This window comes from Oncorhynchus tshawytscha, linkage group LG08 (assembly GCF_018296145.1).
Source record: "Oncorhynchus tshawytscha isolate Ot180627B linkage group LG08, Otsh_v2.0, whole genome shotgun sequence".
Taxonomy (NCBI): Eukaryota; Metazoa; Chordata; class Actinopteri; order Salmoniformes; family Salmonidae; genus Oncorhynchus; species Oncorhynchus tshawytscha.
The window spans coordinates 12,247,789-12,265,857 of NC_056436.1; the positions used below are offsets into that span (position 1 = coordinate 12,247,789).

The 18,069-nt window shown below is 42.6% G+C and overlaps 1 protein-coding gene across 7 annotated transcripts in view; it reads left to right on the forward strand.

Annotated features, from left to right (window-relative positions):
* Positions 1 to 18,069, forward strand: part of LOC112256916 (SAM and SH3 domain-containing protein 1) — a 96,162-nt gene that overhangs the window by 47,633 nt on the left and 30,460 nt on the right. Inside the window, exon 1 of one of the 7 annotated variants that reach the window (XM_024430493.2) lies at positions 16,873 to 16,985. The exons of the other annotated variants lie outside the window; for them this stretch is intronic. The gene's annotated coding sequence lies outside the window, so the exon portion shown is untranslated. Of the gene's footprint in view, positions 1 to 16,872; positions 16,986 to 18,069 lie in introns of those variants that run through there. 7 annotated transcript variants of the gene reach the window in all.

Here is an 18,069-nt window from a genome sequence, read left to right on the forward strand (position 1 = left end):
AGACAGGACAGGCAAAAAGTGCTCTTCACTGACGAGTCACGGTTTTGTCTCACCATGGGTGATGGTCGGATTCGCGTTTATCGTCGAAGGAATGAGCGTTACACCGAGGCCTGTACTTTGGAGCGGGATTGAGGTGGAGGGTCCGTCATGGTCTGGGGCGGAGTGTCACAGCATCATCGGACTGAGCTTGTTGTCATTGCAGGCAATCTCAACGTTGTGCGTTACAGTGAAGACATCCTCCTCCCTCGTGGTACTCTTCCTGCAGGCTCATCCTGACATGACCCTCCAGCATGATTTTTTTTTGTCCATTTAAAATATCAAATTGATCAGAAATACAGTGTAGACATTGTTAATGTTGTAAATGACTATTGTAGCTGGAAACAGCTTTTTTTTCTTAAGGTTTCCATCGCATTTTCAACTCTACTAATGGTTTTCTCAGCTTTCTGTAGTGAGTGCGCCCACTCCTTCATTAGTTTTTTTTAGGACAAAAGAGCGAGATATACAGTATATCACAAAAGTGAGTCCACCCCTCACATTTTTTTTTGTATATCTTTTCATGTGGCAACACTGAAGAAATGACACTTTGCTACAATGTAAAGTAGTGTGTACAGCTTGTATAACAGTGTAAGTTTGCTGTCCCCTCAAAATAACTCAACACACAGCCATTAATGTCTAAACCGCTGGCAACAAAAGTGAGTATACCCCTAAGTGAAAATGTCCAAATTGGGCCCAAAGTGTCAATATTTTGTGTGGCCACCATCATTTTCCAGCACTGCCTTTAAACCACTTGGGCATGGAGTTCACCAGAGCTTCACAGGTTGCTACTGGAGTCCTCTTCCACTCCTCCATGATGACATCACGGAGCTGGTGGATGTTAGAGACCTTGCACTCCTTCACCTTCCGTTTGAGGATGCTCAATAGGGTTTAGGTCTGGAGACATGCTTGGCCAGTCCATCACCTTTACCCTCCGCTTCTTTAGCAAGGCAGTGGTCGTCTTGGAGGTGTGTTTGGGGTCGTTATCATGTTGGAATACTGCCCTGCGGCCCAGTCTCCGAAGGGAGGGGATCATGTTCTGTTTCAGTATGTCACAGTACATGTAGGTATTAATGGTTCCCTCAATGAACTGTAGCTCCCCAGTGCCGGCAGCACTCATGCAGCCCCAGACCATGACACTCCCACCACCATGCTTGACTGTAGGCAAGACACACTTGTTCTGAGTGGAACCTGTCCAGTTAAACCGCTGTATGGTCTTGGCTACCGTGCTGCAGCTCAGTTTCAGGGTCTTGGCAATCTTCTTATAGCCCAGGCCATCTTTATGTAGAGCAACAATTTATTTTTTTCAGATCCTCAGAGTTCTTTGCCATGAGGTGCCATGTTGAACTTCCAGTGACCAGTAAATATGAGGGAGTGTGAGAGCGATGACACCAAATTTAACACACCTGCTCCCCATTCACACCTGAGACCTTGTAACACTAACGAGTCACATGATACCGGGGAGGGAAAATGGCTAATTGGGCCCAATTTGGACATTTTCACTTAGGGGTGTACTCACTTTTGTTGCCAGCGGTTTAGACATTAATGGCTGTGTGTTGAGTTATTTTGAGGGGACAGCAAATTTACACTGTTATACAAGCTGTACACACTACTTTACATTGTAGCAAAGTGTCATTTCTTCAGTGTTGTCACATGAAAAGACATACTCAAATATTTACAAAAATGTGAGGGGTGGACTCACTTTTGTGATATACTGTATATATATTTTTTTCAAACGGCAGCCAAACATTATCATGTAACCAGAATAAGACCCTAGATATTTATTGGAAAGGAGCATCAAGCTCATCAGTGGCATGTACATCTTGGTGGGGATGCATGCCAGCAAAGCCATTACACAATAGATTAACAATAACGGTGACAAACAGTGCCCACAGTCTGTTAGGGCCAACACAAAGCTGTCCCGACAGCAGAGCTTTCTTTTCAGCACCATGACGGTAATCGTTTCCACCACTACACCTGGCTGTTAACGGAGCAGTGAAAGTTAATTCAGCCTCATTTACTGCTTTTTAATTTAAAAAAACATAGCTGATATGGTTGATTTGCTTTAACAAATGTGGTTTCTAATGACAATTGATGTACAAACTATGGCATAAGGGGACGACGAGCTGATACGAGGCAATTCGTAATTTTGAAAAAGGCATTAATAAGCGAGCTAGGACAGACGTAGTCAATAACTATTGTTTAGCACTTCTGAATTGTACAGATGCTGCAAGCTTGGCACACCTGTATTTGGGTAGTTTATCCCATTCTTCTCTGCAGATCCTCTCAAGCTCTGTCAGGTTGGATGAGGAGCGTCGCTGCACAGCTATTTTCAAGTCTCTCCAGAGATGTTTTATTGGGTTCAAGTCTGGCCAGTGGCCCCATTCAAGGGCATTCAGAGACTTGTTCCGACGCCACTCCCGTGGTGTCTTGGCTGTGTGCTTAGGGTCGCTGTCCTGTTGGAACCTGTGAACCTGAGTGCTCTAGAGCAGGTTCTTTCTGTACTTTGCTCCGTTTTGAACGCGGCAGATGTCATGCTGGATTGACAACATGGCCAATCAAATCAAATCAAATTTATTTATATAGCCCTTCGTACATCAGCTGATATCTCAAAGTGCTGTACAGAAACCCAGCCTAAAACCCCAAACAGCAAGCAATGCAGGTGTAGAAGCACGGTGGCTAGGAAAAACTCCCTAGAAAGGCCAAAACCTAGGAAGAAACCTAGAGAGGAACCAGGCTATGTGGGGTGGCCAGTCCTCTTCTGGCTGTGCCGGGTGGAGATTATAACAGAACATGGCCAAGATGTTGAAATGTTCATAAATGACCAGCATGGTCGAATAATAATAAGGCAGAACAGTTGAAACTGGAGCAGCAGCACAGTCAGGTGGAAGTTGAAACTGGAGCAGCAGCATGGCCAGGTGGACTGGGGACAGCAAGGAGTCATCATGTCAGGTAGTCCTGGGGCATGGTCCTAGGGCTCAGGTCAGTTGAAACTGGAACAGCAGCATGGCCAGGTGGACTGGGGACAGCAAGGAGTCATCATGTCAGGTAGTCCTGGAGCTCAGGTCCTAGGGCTCGGGTCCTCCGAGAGAGAGAAAGAAAGAGAGAAGGAGAGAATTAGAGAACGCACACTTAGATTCACACAGGACACCGAATAGGACAGGAGAAGTACTCCAGATATAACAAACTGACCCCAGCCCCCGACACATAAACTACTGCAGCATAAATACTGGAGGCTGAGACAGGAGGGGTCAGGAGACACTGTGGCCCCATCCGAGGTCACCCCGGACAGGGCCAAACAGGAAGGATATAACCCCACCCACTTTGCCAAAGCACAGCCCCCACACCACTAGAGGGATATCTTCAACCACCAACTTACCATCCTGAGACAAGGCTGAGTATAGCCCACAAAGATCTCCGCCACGGCACAACCCAAGGGGGGCGCCAACCCAGACAGGATGACCACAACAGTGAATCAACCCACTCAGGTGACGCACCCCCTCCAGGGACGGCATGAGAGAGCCCCAGTAAGCCAGTGACCCAGCCCCTGTAATAGGGTTAGAGGCAGAGAATCCCAGTGGAAAGAGGGGAACCGGCCAGGCAGAGACAGCAAGGGCGGTTCGTTGCTCCAGAGCCTTTCCGTTCACCTTCCCACTCCTGGGCCAGACTACACTCAATCATATGACCCACTGAAGAGATGAGTCTTCAGTAAAGACTTAAAGGTTGAGACCGAGTTTGCGTCTCTGACATGGGTAGGCAGACCGTTCCATAAAAATGGAGCTCTATAGGAGAAAGCCCTGACTCCAGCTGTTTGCTTAGAAATTCTAGGGACAATTAGGAGGCCTGCGTCTTGTGACCGTAGCGTACGTGTAGGTATGTACGGCAGGACCAAATCAGAGAGATAGGTAGGAGCAAGCCCATGTAATGCTTTGTAGGTTAGCAGTAAAACCTTGAAATCAGCCCTTGCTTTGACAGGAAGCCAGTGTAGAGAGGCTAGCACTGGAGTAATATGATCAAATTTTTTGGTTCTAGTCAGGATTCTAGCAGCCGTATTTAGCACTAACTGAAGTTTATTTAGTGCTTTATCCGGTAGCCGGAAAATAGAGCATTGCAGTAGTCTAACCTAGAAGTGACAAAAGCATGGATTAATTTTTCTGCATCATTTTTGGACAGAAAGTTTCTGATTTTTGCAATGTTACGTAGATGGAAAAAAGATGTCCTTGAAATGGTCTTGATATGTTCTTCAAAAGAGAGATCAGGGTCCAGAGTAACGCCGAGGTCCTTCACAGTTTTATTTGAGACGACTGTACAACCATTAAGATTAATTGTCAGATTCAACAGAAGATCTCTTTGTTTCTTGGGACCTAGAACAAGCATCTCTGTTTTGTCCGAGTTTAATAGTAGAAAGTTTGCAGCCATCCACTTCCTTATGTCTGAAACACATGCTTCTAGCGAGGGCAATTTTGGGGCTTCACCATGTTTCATTGAAATGTACAGCTGTGTGTCATCCGCATAGCAGTGAAAGTTTACATTATGTTTTCGAATAACATCCCCAAGAGGTAAAATATATAGTGAGAACAATAGTGGTCCTAAAACGGAACCTTGAGGAACACCGAAATTTACAGTTGATTTGTCAGAGGACAAACCATTCACAGAGACAAACTGATATCTTTCCGACAGATAAGATCTAAACCAGGCCAGAACTTGTCCGTGTAGACCAATTTGGGTTTCCAATCTCTCCAAAAGAATGTGGTGATCGATGGCCAATGTATTCAACCTTTTCTGGTGTTGAATGTTTATCCTTTTAAGCTTTGAAAAGAGACCCTTAAATCTAGACTTGGACCACACACCCACTCTACTGATTAGTAGGCTTGTGATTGGTTTACTACAATGCTTGCAGTTAGCCACTTCCAAATCACTCAAAAAAGAGACCATGTTTGTATGGAGGCTTTATTAACTCAATGATTATTATTTTTTACATTGTTTCCAAACTGTGACACACATTAATGCCAAAATAACCTGAAAGATGGGTCGCCACTGAGTGCACGTTCACCACCCTGTGAAGTTCATAACTTATTTCACCTGTGCCCTAATAAACTGCATGTTTTCCCAACGAGTCGTTGTGGGAGGACCACACGTCATCACATGACTCCACGTTTACTTCGATATGATGGTTATATCAATAATGAAAGGTAAAAGCATTTCCACCAACTTTTCTTGCATAACTAGTTTTACGGACACAAAGATCCCACCTAGTCTAGCGTATTTAGTTTTGGCAACATTTGAAATGTTTACCTAAAAATGTCATGTTTCCATCAGGCCTGTCATTGCGGGTCTTTTTCTTATTCAACGTGTACTTTAGGCACAAAGGTTTGATGGAAACCTGGTTATTGATAAACATCCACATTGAAATGGATTGCTCTCTAACATCAGTGTGAGAGCAGTGATACCTTGAACTGCAGATGTTTGCTGGAGCGTTGTCATCATACCCAATGATGCCCATGTATGAATGACTCTCTCGCGCTATTCTCTCTCCTTCTTGCCCTCTTTTTAGCATTTTGTCATCATGCCCATGTATGAGTGCGTCTGTTTCTCTCGCTATCCCTCTCTCCTTCTCGCTCTCCTTTTAGTGTTGTTTGACATCATGCCCATGTATGAGTGCGTCTGTTTCTCTCGCTATCCCTCTCTCCTTTCGCTCTCCTTTTAGTGTTGTTTGTCATCATGCCCATGTATGAGTGCGTCTGTTTCTCTCGCTATCCCTCTCTCCTTCTCGCTCTCCTTTTAGTGTTGTTTGTCATCATGCCCATGTATGAGTGCGTCTGTTTCTCTCGCTATCCCTCTCTCCTTCTCGCTCTCCTTTTAGTGTTGTTTGACATCATGCCCATGTATGAGTGCGTCTGTTTCTCTCGCTATCCCTCTCTCCTTCTCGCTCTCCTTTTAGTGTTGTTTGACATCATGCCCATGTATGAGTGCGTCTGTTTCTCTCGCTATCCCTCTCTCCTTCTCGCTCTCCTTTTAGTGTTGTTTGACATCATGCCCATGTATGAGTGCGTCTGTTTCTCTCGCTATCCCTCTCTCCTTCTCGCTCTCCTTTTAGTGTTGTTTGACATCATGCCCATGTATGAATGACTCTCTCGCTGATGAAAGTGACCGGTATAATCCTGTGAAATTCTTTACATTACATTTTTCTGTTGACACATTTTGACATTTGTGCGCAAAAAGATTTATTATGACCAAGTTGACTTGAAAAATATGAAAGGGTTGTCTTGATGCACTATACCTCAGGTCAGGAAGAGATTCAGAAAAGTTATAGAACATTCTTCTTCCACACAAAATCTATTTACCGTGAATAAAGGGAGAGCCCAGAGGAGCAGAACAGAGAGAGAAGTGATGTCTATAACTCGTTGACATTTAGCTGGTAGCTTTTTTACAGATTCGTCCGTCTCGCTAGATTCAGCCTAGCAGAAACATTGATTCAAAGGAGAAAAAACTGTTACAGGGTAGACAACAAAATCGATTCAAACATGAGTTTGAGAGATTTCTTCACTGGCTTTGCTACAGTGCCAATGTTCATGCATTCTGAGCAGTTGAGCATACTTCTTTCAAAAACACTCTACAATAAAGATTGCTTGCTTCATGAGATGATCAATCATTTTTGATGGAGATGCGTGTCAATAGTGAGGTTAGTATATTTCCTGTAGGTCAATATCTGTGGTCTAGCTTAATATATTGTTAGTACAAGTCAATGTATGTAGTCTAGGCCTGTCTATCTCTAGGTCAATATACAGTACCAGTCAAAGTTACACCTACAGTACTCATTCCAGGGTTTTTAGTTATTTTTACTAATTTCTACATTTGAAGACATCAAAACTAAGTAACACCTGGAATCATGTAGTAACCAAAAAAGTGTTAAACAAATCCAAATATATTTTATATTTGAGATTCTTCAAATAGCCACCCTTTGCCTTGATTACAGCTTTGCACACTCTTGGCATTCTCTCAACCAGCTTCATGAGGAAGTCACCTGGAATGCATTTCAATTAACAGGTGTGCCTTGTTAAAAGTTAATTTGTGGAATTTCTTTCGTTAATGCGTTTGAGCCAATCCGATGTGTTATTTAATTAAAAACTTTTTTTTATTTTTTATTTTACCTTTTATTTAACCAGGCAAATCAGTTAAGGACACATTCTTATTTTCAATGACGGCCTGCTTCATGAGGAATGCATTTTCAAGTGGGTTAACTGCCTGTTCAGGGGCAGAACGACAGATTTGTACCTTGTCAGCTCGGGGGTTTGAACTCGCAACCTTCCGGTTACTAGTCCAACGCTCTAACCACTAGAGCGTTGGACAAGATAGGGGTGGTATACAGAAGACTGCCCTATTTGGTAAAAGACCAAGTCGATATTATGGCAAGAACAGCTCAAATAAGCAAAGAGAAACGACAGTCCAACATTCCTTTTAAGACATGAAGGTCAGTCAAGGCCGGAAAACTAAGAACTTTGAATGTTTCTTTAAGTGCAGTTGCAAAAGCCATCAAGTGCTATGATGAAACTGGCTCTCACGAGGACCACCACAGGAAAGGAAGATCCAGAGTTACCTCTGCTGCAGAGTATAAGTTTATTAGAGTTCCAGTCTCAGAAATGGAAGCCCAAATAAATGCTTCAGAGTTCAAGTAAAGGAAGCATCTCAACAGCAACTGTTCAGAGGAGACTGTGTGAATCAGGCCTTCATGGTCAAATTGCTGCAAAGAAAGCACTACTAAAGGACACCAATAATAAGAAGACTTGCTTGGGCCAAGAAACACAACCAATGGACATTAGACCGGTGGAAATCTGTCCTTTGGTCTGATGAGTCCAAATTTGAAATTTTTGGTTCCAACCACCGTGTCTTTGTGAGAAGCAGAGTAGGTAAACAGATGACCTCTGCATGTGTGGTTCCCACTATGAAGCATGGAGGAGGTGTGGGGGTGTTTTGCTGGTGAGTCTGATTTATTTAGAGTTCAAGGCACACTTAACCAGCATGGCTACCACAGCATTCTGCAGCGATACGTCATCCCATCTGGTTTGCGCTTAGTCCCACTATCATTTGTTTTTCAACAGGACAATGACCCCAAACACACCACCAGGCTGTGTAAGGGCTATTTGACCAAGGAGAGTGATGAAGGGCTGCATCAGATGACCTGGCCTCCACAATTACCCGACCTCAACCCAATTGAGATGGTTTGGGATGAGTTGGACTGCAGAATGCAGCCACCAATTACTCAGCATATGTGGGAACCTCAAGACTTGAAAAAGCATTCCTCATGAAGCTGGTTGAGAGAATGCCAAGTGTGTGCAAAGCTGTAATCAAGGCAAAGGGTGGCTATTTTGAAGAGTCTCAAATATAAAATATATTTTGATTTGTTTAACACATTTTATTGGTTACTATATGATTTCATAGTTTTGAAGTCTCCACTATTATTCTACAATGTAGAAAATAGTAAAACATGTACAACAAAAAAAACTTGAATGAGTCGGTGTCCAAACTTTTAGGACTGTATGTATAGCATAATGTCCAATATCTCCAGGTCAATATATCTGTGGGCTGCCGTATGTTCAGTCCTGGAAAGCAACAAGAACAGTGGCCCTGAATATATGTATATTGGAGTAATAGGGCTGTTTCTAGGTATAGGACATAGTAAAGCTCAAGTGCTATCAAGACTAATCTGGGTCTCCCTGTCATCTCCCCCTGAAGTAATACCATCACAGCCTGGAGAGGAGCACTTAACGAGTGACACACATACACACCACCCAAAAGACAGCAGAACAATTAACATTCAAGGTCAAACGACTCCCCTGTGGATTATAAAGTGTTGGATGGGCATGTTGGGGTGGATGGTGGTAGTGTGTGTTTATTACACCGTGGGCCTCTATCGAGGTACTACTGCAGTGGAGATTTATGTTTTCAGTGGAGGAGATTCTTGCAAATTAATAACACTGTTAAAGTTTCTGCGAGCGTGTGTACTACATTCATCTTATCCTGAGGTGATCCTGTGAATGTACACTATAATACAGCACAAGCAAATCTACCAGCTCTTGCAGTTTTAATCTAATAGTACCATAATAAAGTAGAAGAGGCTCAACAACTGCGGTTGTGGCTCTTTTACCGAAAGTGGTATGCGGTAGGATAAGTAATCTCTTTTGGCATTTCGGTATGTCTGGGTTAAGTCGTCTAGCGTTTCTGGGTTAAGTCGTCTAGCGTTTCTGGTCTGGGTGGGTTAAGTCGTCGAGGCGTTTCTGGTTTCGGTATGTCTGGGTTAAGTACTCAGGCTATTGTTTTATTTTCCGAGAACAGTCTTTATGCTTTCGTGTGGATAGATGGATGCACTTGGGTGGTTTGGCCATCTATTGCCAGACACTAATCTTCCTGCACTGTTAATCAGTTTTATTTATTTTATTTCACCTTTATTTAACCAGGTAGGCCAGTTGAGAACAAGTTCTCATTTACAACTGCGACCTGGCCAATATAAAGCAAAGCATTGCGACAAAAACAACAGAGTTACACATGGGATAAACAAACGTACAGTCAATAACACAATAAAAAATTATATTTACAGTGTGTGCAAATGTAGTAAGATTAGGATGGTAAGGCAATAAATAGGCCATAGTGGCAAAATAATTACAATTTAGCATTAACACTGGAGCGATAGATGTGCAGATGATGATGTGCAAGTAGAGATACTGGGGTGCAAAAAAAGAATAAGAAAAAATAACTATGGGGATGAGGTAGTTGGATGGGCCATATCAGAGTGATGCTTGATGTTTGTTGGAAAGCTACTATTAATCATTTAGGGGTGGGGGGGATTCCATGTAGCAGACGCTTTTACCCAAAGTCACTTAGTCAGGGATCGAACCCAATATCCTGGCGTTGCAAGCGCCCTGCTTTACCAACTGAGCTACAGAAGATCATACACAGAATAGACAGAATCTGCTATTGCTTTGATGGCTTTTGGTCAGTGAGTGAGAGATGACTTCCCATAGCCGTTCTACGATACATGTCCTCCATGGGAGCAGTGGAGCACCACTGTGTCCTTGTCTGGCTCATTCACAAGTATCTACTACTATTGAGCTCTACTACACTGGTTAACAAACACTGTAAATTGGTCTTAGAGATGCTCTTTACTTTGGCCTCAGTAGTTTGTCTAATGAAGAGCAGCATAAGGACTCTTTCTGTCTACCTTTTGTCTTGATCCTCTTATTCTTACCATTGTTTTTATTTCTTATATATTTATTAGGACTGTAAACCCACAATCAAACCAGAAATGCATCTTCTACGTCATGTGCACTGGTGTCCCAGCCAGTCAGCATATAAACAGGAAGGGTGGGTGGGTGTCCATAATGATAGCTCAGATAGGGGAAATGCAGGATGTGCAGAATGTTTTATGAGGAATGAGAGGAAACGGGTGGACAGGTACAGTGTTAACCTGTCCCTCCCTGCAGGATGAGACACTGCTAATAAATCCTCCACTTCCTCCTTTAATCTGATTTGCTTTAAAGCTACAGTATGTAATTTGTTTTTCAGAGAAACTGCATCCCTGCTGTAAAAGTGAGGGATATTGCAGATTGCACCTTTTAAGGCTAGGGCCCAGGGATTTCCCCTATCTGCTCCTCTCCTGAATGTATTTAATTTTACAGGATGGGGTACAGCAAATAAATCCTCTGTTTCCTCTTTTTATAATCTGGTGCTTTTTTTTTAAACTGAGGGGGGTTTCTACCTCTTTGGTTCAGTTAGTAAGAGCATGGCTCTAGCCATTCGAAGGTTGTGGGTTTAATTCCCGCAGGGATAACCTACACATACTGAGAATGTGTGCACTGTACTATACGTGACCTCTCTCGCTGACTGACATGCTTCTAGCCACAGTGCTGAAACATCTGTGACTGACATGCTTCTAGCCACAGTGCTGAAACATCTGTGACTGAGTCACAACCTCCATTTAAGGCCATTAGTCTACATTAGTATTTATTCATGCATCCCATTTCTTATTTTTACTTCACTTGCTGTGTTTTCTGATGTAAAGGACCTATTTTGTCTATTCTTGGAAACAGTTGGGGAGATGCCTGACAGGGATAAAGAAATATTCCAGAGGAGAGAGAGATCCAGAGATGATGGGGGAAAAGTTAGCCGGAAGAAAGGGAAGCAAGAGACAGTGAGTGGGGATGTTAAGAGACAGGGTAGCACATGAAGACAAACAGGTGATGGAGATATCAATCAGGACAGAGATACTAACTGTGGCCTATTTGATTTTATTTGCCAGTTTAAAAAAACAAACAAAAAAACATACTCACAGTGAATGTTATCAACGTGACTGGGATATCACCAAAAGAATATCTACAGTATTTCCTTTGTGGTCCCTAAATTCCATTGAAGCTATACAATGGCGCCTTCCAAAATGGCGCCCTATTCCCTTACCTACTTTTTACCTGGGCCCATAGGGCTCTGGTCAAAGTAGTGCAATAATATAGGGAATAGGGTGGCATTGGTGACACACAGGTGTGCTGAGAACTAGAGAGAGGGGCCATTTGAGAGGTTTGTTGCACCAGAGACGAAATGACTTGTTTCAACAGAGCCCTCATCACTAAAAGCCTATTGTCTAAGTAGAGCATTAACTGACTGAAGTAAATGTAAAGCGCTCAGTGCTTTTGGCTGTGGTGTGAAGGAGAAAGAGAGCGTGGCGCTCATAGTGATTGAAAAGGAGCTGTTCTAAGTGTTCTTTTATTTTTGTTCTAAGGGTTCTTAACTGTGGTAGTGTTCTGAGTGTTCCTGTGAGAGTGTTCTGAGTGATGGCCTGTCTCTGCCCTATGGGAGATAATCTTTTCAAGAGACTGAATCTAACAAACTGCTCATGTACTTCAAATGTTCCTCTCTAACCTCTACCAACTACTCCACCCTCTCTACACTATCTCTCCAGTAATTACACTCGACTCCACTTGACAACCAAAAGCTCCCACAGACATCACTACAGCGCTGAGAACATTTGTCTTCTGTCTGACTTCATTTAGTTCTTCAGTGTACTTTGACTCAAACTCCCCATCTCCTCCGTCTGTCCCTCCTTCCAAGGACATCCTTAGCTACATGATCCAATACTGATTCCACTGTGGAGGGGAGTCATTAAAGCAATTAGCCAAGCTAGCAGCATTCTCTTACTTCCATCAGAAGAATTGCATGAGAATCCAGAGTGACTTTGAACACTGGTTATGGTTTCACAATAAATCACAGAGGACAAGGTGTTATGTTTTATACTGTATCTGTATTGTACCTAGTCTGCCACTCTGTCAGGTGAGAGTCTGATCGGCTACTATTGACCTTTTACATTACAGTATGGAGCATTGAACCTGTCTGATCCTTCTCCCACTAACGGCAGCTCACAGGCCCGCTAATAGAGCCTCCTAGGGCAGTTGGGCTCTGTACTCATGCCCATTGAAACCGGCTTAAAAATCATTCTGAGCACATTGGCAAAGGGCAGAACATCATGCAGAAGAAATAAGAGAACAGAATACTGTTGTAGCGATTTCAATATGCACCGTGAATCCCATTGATTCTTTCAGTCAATATCTAGCCTTACTCTCTGTGTGGGCAACTCACACATGGAGTGGTTTTAACGCCCTCATGACCACGTTTCTCAGCCCTGTCAATTTGTGTTCAGCCACCTGAATGCACCAACGCCACACCGGTCTCCTGCTATGTGTCCAGTTAGTGTTGGTTGAGATTGAGGCTCAAAGGAGGATTCAGTGAGATGCATTCCATTTCATATTTCCATGATCAAATCCAATTTAAATGTTATTTATGTGGCACATTTCATAGAGTGAAACGCTGTGCAGACGGTGCTTCACATACATAAATGAGGAACATAATGTTTCCAAACGAGCTGGATAAGATATAACTCAGTGATCAGGTTATGAAAAAATTATCTTAACCTGAATAATGCAGAATGGTTAAACCAAAAGGATTTAAGCAGAAATACTCTGAAAATGTAATAATTAGTCATGAATTATAAGTCATATTCCGCCAAGTATGGCACAGCATGTATCAAACACACATTTAATGGCTCTAAAATGTAAGTAAAGTTTTGATGAGGAACAGTCAGTTATTTCAACATTTGAGGATTTATGAGCAATATCTTGAGTCTGTTAGCTAAGAAACTAGAAAATAAAACACAATTGTATTGTACACAGTTGCCATATACACTGCAATATTTAAGGGAGCCTCACATCTTTCAGAGGGGTGGTGTCATGGAGCGCATGTCCGTGACTTCTAGACCGTGATCCTGAAACCAATGATTGGTTGGAGAAACTCTTTGTTTCTATTCAAGGTATAGTCAAGAATCCTGAAACAAAAGAGAATGTTGGATAGGGTTGCGCATTCCATTTGCCAACCATACATTGACATAAGGTGCCAAAGTCAATTGTTAGTTGTGCACGCCAGTTACTAAAACAATGTAACTTGTTAACCATGTTTCTACTGTGTATAAAGCTGGCCATTTTAAACATACATGCTCTAGCAATGTGAAATATATTATTAGAATAACGATTAAAGTGTTGGCAGATATTGGTAATAATCATTTAATTGAACCTACCTGATGCATTATTGCGCAATTTATTGAAGTGTGTGTTTATGTAAAACTGTTGTTTTATGGTACATGTCCATGGGAAATTACGCATTTATGGTAGATATGTGTTTTGGGGCTATCATGATGGGACATTCATAGCGGCCGAGAGTTCCTGGATAGAGTATTTAGGTGGTCAGTTGGCCTTTGCCTGGGCGAGAGCAGGCTGGGCAGGTAACAAGTTGGCTAGAGTAGAGTTACACCTGTGTTTGGCTATAGACGGTTGTTACCGGAATAGTTTATACTGAGAATATCTTTGATTTATTCAAGTACTTGTCAAAGTCCTGTTTGTTATTTTCTGTATTAAGTTTATTGGCCAATTGGTCCTGCATCTGTCTCATCCAGTACCAGAAGATCCTGTCTGTCTCCTCACTGTCCAATCCACTGCTTCTGCTTCACAGGTGGTTTGTGACAAAACTGAATAGTAATCAGACATTATTTTTTACAACCGAGAAGAAGCAAATGTCTAATATGTTGTATGTTTAAAGCACAATAATTTATTAATTCAATGCAGGTGTCATTGAATCTTTATGAAAATGTTTTTCCATTTTCTCCCACCCCATTCAGCAGTCCTAAAATCTATCATGTTGTTCCATGATTGACGTCTTCACTGGTCAAACGTAGTGCCCAACATGGGGATGAGTGTGTCATGTGGAGACGCCATGTGGGTTAATTACCAATGCATGAAGCTTGATGTAATTATTTCAGAATCTCTGAATTAAACATGCTTCAGGGGCCAGGAACAATCGACAGACAGGCTCCCCAACCATAGAGGGAAAACGACCCCCTCTCCTGTCACTCTCTTGCTCTCTCCATCTTTAAAAAAAGTGATCATCTCCCTCGGTCTCTTTCATCACTCCCTCTTGGTTGCTATCTCTCACTGTCTGTCTCTCCCCATCTCCCCCTAGCTCTTTGCTGTTGAATTGTAAAGGGGATCTCTTCTTGCCTGGAGATTTTTGGGGGGGACGTTTGTCAGCCTGCTATGAAAGTCCCTGCTAATGGATTTAAGGTCAATGTCCCAATCCCCTGGGCTAGGGCAGTTAGCCTTACTGATAAAGAGAATTTGCTCGGCGTTCGTTCTGATTATTCCCATCCTCTTTTAAAGTGTCATTCAGATCCTTTACAACGCCGTTACGTTTCATCCGTGAATCTTAGAAATAAATTATATTACATAATAAATGTCTGAGCAGACACCCGCTCTGCGGCGTTCTGATGTGGTCGATCGGTTTAGTTTAGCCTCTTCCACTTCCTTATAGCAACAGTCTCTATGCGGGGAAGCTCATGCAGGAGAGAGCATCAGTGGCACACGTCTCAACATTAGAAGGTCTAGTTTACTGGTTTCTTCTGTGTGGTAATGATGGTTTATTGTCGGTAAATAAATAGAGGGAAGGAAGGGGAGATGGAAAGGGAGATAGGAGGGTGGGAGCCAAGGTTATTATAGTAAACTAAATCAAAACGAATCATGAAGAAGCTATTTTGTAAACGGAAATAAAATAATTAACAAACCTGTCAGATCTTACGTCTGAGCAGAGGAACGGCCCATTTGAGATGAGTTTGATGCAAGACTTTGCACAGTCAGTGTCTGCACATGTGCGCTTCATACTGCTACAACATGGTAGCTAATGGGACCTTAACAGTGGGGAAGTTTAGCCTCGCGCTTCAACCCTCCTAGTTGTTGCGGAAATTGTTACTGTTTTACTTCGTAAATATAAAAACGAAATAGAAATGTTTGCTTGTTGCTAAAATTATAATAGTTCGCCTAATTTCAGTATGTGACAAAACAAACAAGTATATTGTAGAGAATCATTGTACCATCTTAACCGGTGTGAAATGTATTTTCCATAACCAAAAATATTGCATTTTCAGCTCTTCTGAAACTGTTGTACAAAACCGAAAGTAAAAGACGCAAAAACTAAAATTTAAGAACGAGAAGCATAAAAATAGCACACACAGAACAGATCTACCACTTTGAAAGCAAGTCTATGAGAATGAATGTGGTTTGACCACCCAAAAAGTTGCATATTGCAGCTTTAATTTAAAGCCACAATTATAATCATCTTGGGAGGAGAGGGATGCCGTTTTTAATGTGATTCCAAACAAGGTCAGATTGAACAAGTACTCCGTGTGTGTGTGTAGCTGTCTGTTATGATCATATTCAGGAGGAACTGGCAGACCCAGACAGACAGCACACCTCCTCCTCCTGTCCATCCCCCCCCCCCCAGGGGGTGCAGCACATACCTACCTCACTCATCCATCTGCCCCTGCACTAGAAGCACTACCACTGATCTAATGATAGTGTTCCTGGCTGCCCTGCCATAGCTCTGTACACTGGAGACAATGAGGTTAATATTAGGAGACAGACACAGGATTTAACCACCCTAATCTCATACTAGGACGAGTGGGTTTATATTGGGGCCAGTCAAAGGTCAGACTAAGAGCTGCATTTTTGTTCTGTTAAAACATTTTGAATTTAGTCCATGGGGGGGGGCATTATTGTTAATTTCCAGAGTCATAGGACTGTGTTTACATGTAGACGTTCATTTGATTAGGATTGTTTTAGGAGGATTGGGAGTTTCTTACCAGAGGCTGTTCAGATGGCTACCCTTTGTAAATATTGACCATGAGTAGATTGTCCAAGATCTTATGAAGACACAGGACGCCTTGTCATCATGGATAGTATGTTTTTGTTAGAATACCTAATATAAATGAACTTTTTAGGATTCCCTCAGTCTCCTTCACCCTCTGTGAACCAAGAAGGGGAGAACGTATGGATGGGCTAGTTCACTTGCCTTTTGCTGCCCTCTGCTGGTAGTCAGTGAGACGTTGGGCTGAATGATCATCACTAAACCTTGCTCCTTCTGTGTCTAAGTTGATTTAGCCCCATACTCATTGAGCGTCACCTATTTGTGGTATCATTAGTCATGCTTGAACAAACATTTTCTTGGTTCAAACTTGTGAAACGGCGTGTTACACACACACACACACACACACACACACACCCTAACACTCAGCAGAGAGTGGTTTATGTTATCTAGTGAATGAACAGTTAGTCAGTGTGTGTGGTAGTGAGCAGAAAGACCCAGCTGGTAACACACAGCCCTACCCTCACAGCAGCCCTGGCTATATTTCTGTTTGCTGGACACTCCTCCTCCTTTGAGTTGAAGTTACATTGTTCTCCACTGAGTGTTCTGAGGAGTAAGTCAGTCAAGTTTGAAAAGACAACGAGGAACCGGACTGTCGTTCCTTCTTCCTGTCAAGCGGGGGGGAACAGGCTGCCAGGCTGCCATAAGAAACAGGCTGCCAACTTGTGGTGAGAATTGTAAAAGATCTTTACTTTTCCCGTTACCCTCATGCTCAACTGGAGGACCTGGTGAACTAATGCCTGTTAGTTTAGTGTTGGTTTGCTGATGTTAGCCTTCTTTCATAGGATCAACAACGTTGTTCTGTAATAATAGACCTCTTTCGTGGCTGTGGAGAAGTTTTATCATCATAATTGATCTGCTGTTATTTGCTGTGTCTCTGGTTCCTTCCCTTTAGTGTCGTCCTGTTTTCACCAAGCCGTGTGTGTGTGTGTGTGTGTGTGTGCACAGTAGGACCCTGATTGTTGTGATGGACATGATAGCTATGATGTATGATATGACCCATTCCCCTGTTGTTAGACTGTGCTGATACATGACAAAGGGATATGTACTGTAGCAGGCCTGTTGCACATAATGGGTGTCTGCTGAATGGTTGATAGTTGTCCGAATGAAGGAGTGAATGCGAAGGCCTATGTGTTTGCTAACTCTTATTAGGCTAAGATGATTGACACAGAAGTAGGAATTGATATAGAGGAGCGATCTGAGGAGATAAGAGATGTGCGGATTTGTATCTCTATAATGGCGACAGGTAGCCTAGTGGTTAGCGTTGGGCCAGTATCTGAAAGGTTGCTTGTTCGATCCCTGCTCTTGAGCAAGGCACTTAACCCTAATGGCTCCAGGGTCTCCATTAATAATGGTTGATCCCTGGCCATGACCACACTTTCTGAGGGTGTCTCAGGGGGAGGGATATGCAAAAAAACAAAATGTCCATTTCACCATAATTGTACAGATTAAGAGGTTGTACATGGGTGAAACAGGACAAATATAAGTGCCCCCTATTTGACTAGCTTTTTGCGGTAAACCGAGATATTTGGAAATAGCCACGGGATGATTTTTCAATACTGTCAATACCGTTGAAACTATTTCTTTAAAGTTGTTAAATAAATGTGAATATTTGTAGCAATTTAAGTAAATATCTGCAGTCAACTTGTGCAATACGTTAGGAGATAAAGCATATCGTGTTAATTTCACCTGTCACATTACTTTGCATAATGATGCCGACGAGCCAGTCACGTGTGTTTTGTTTGTTAAATA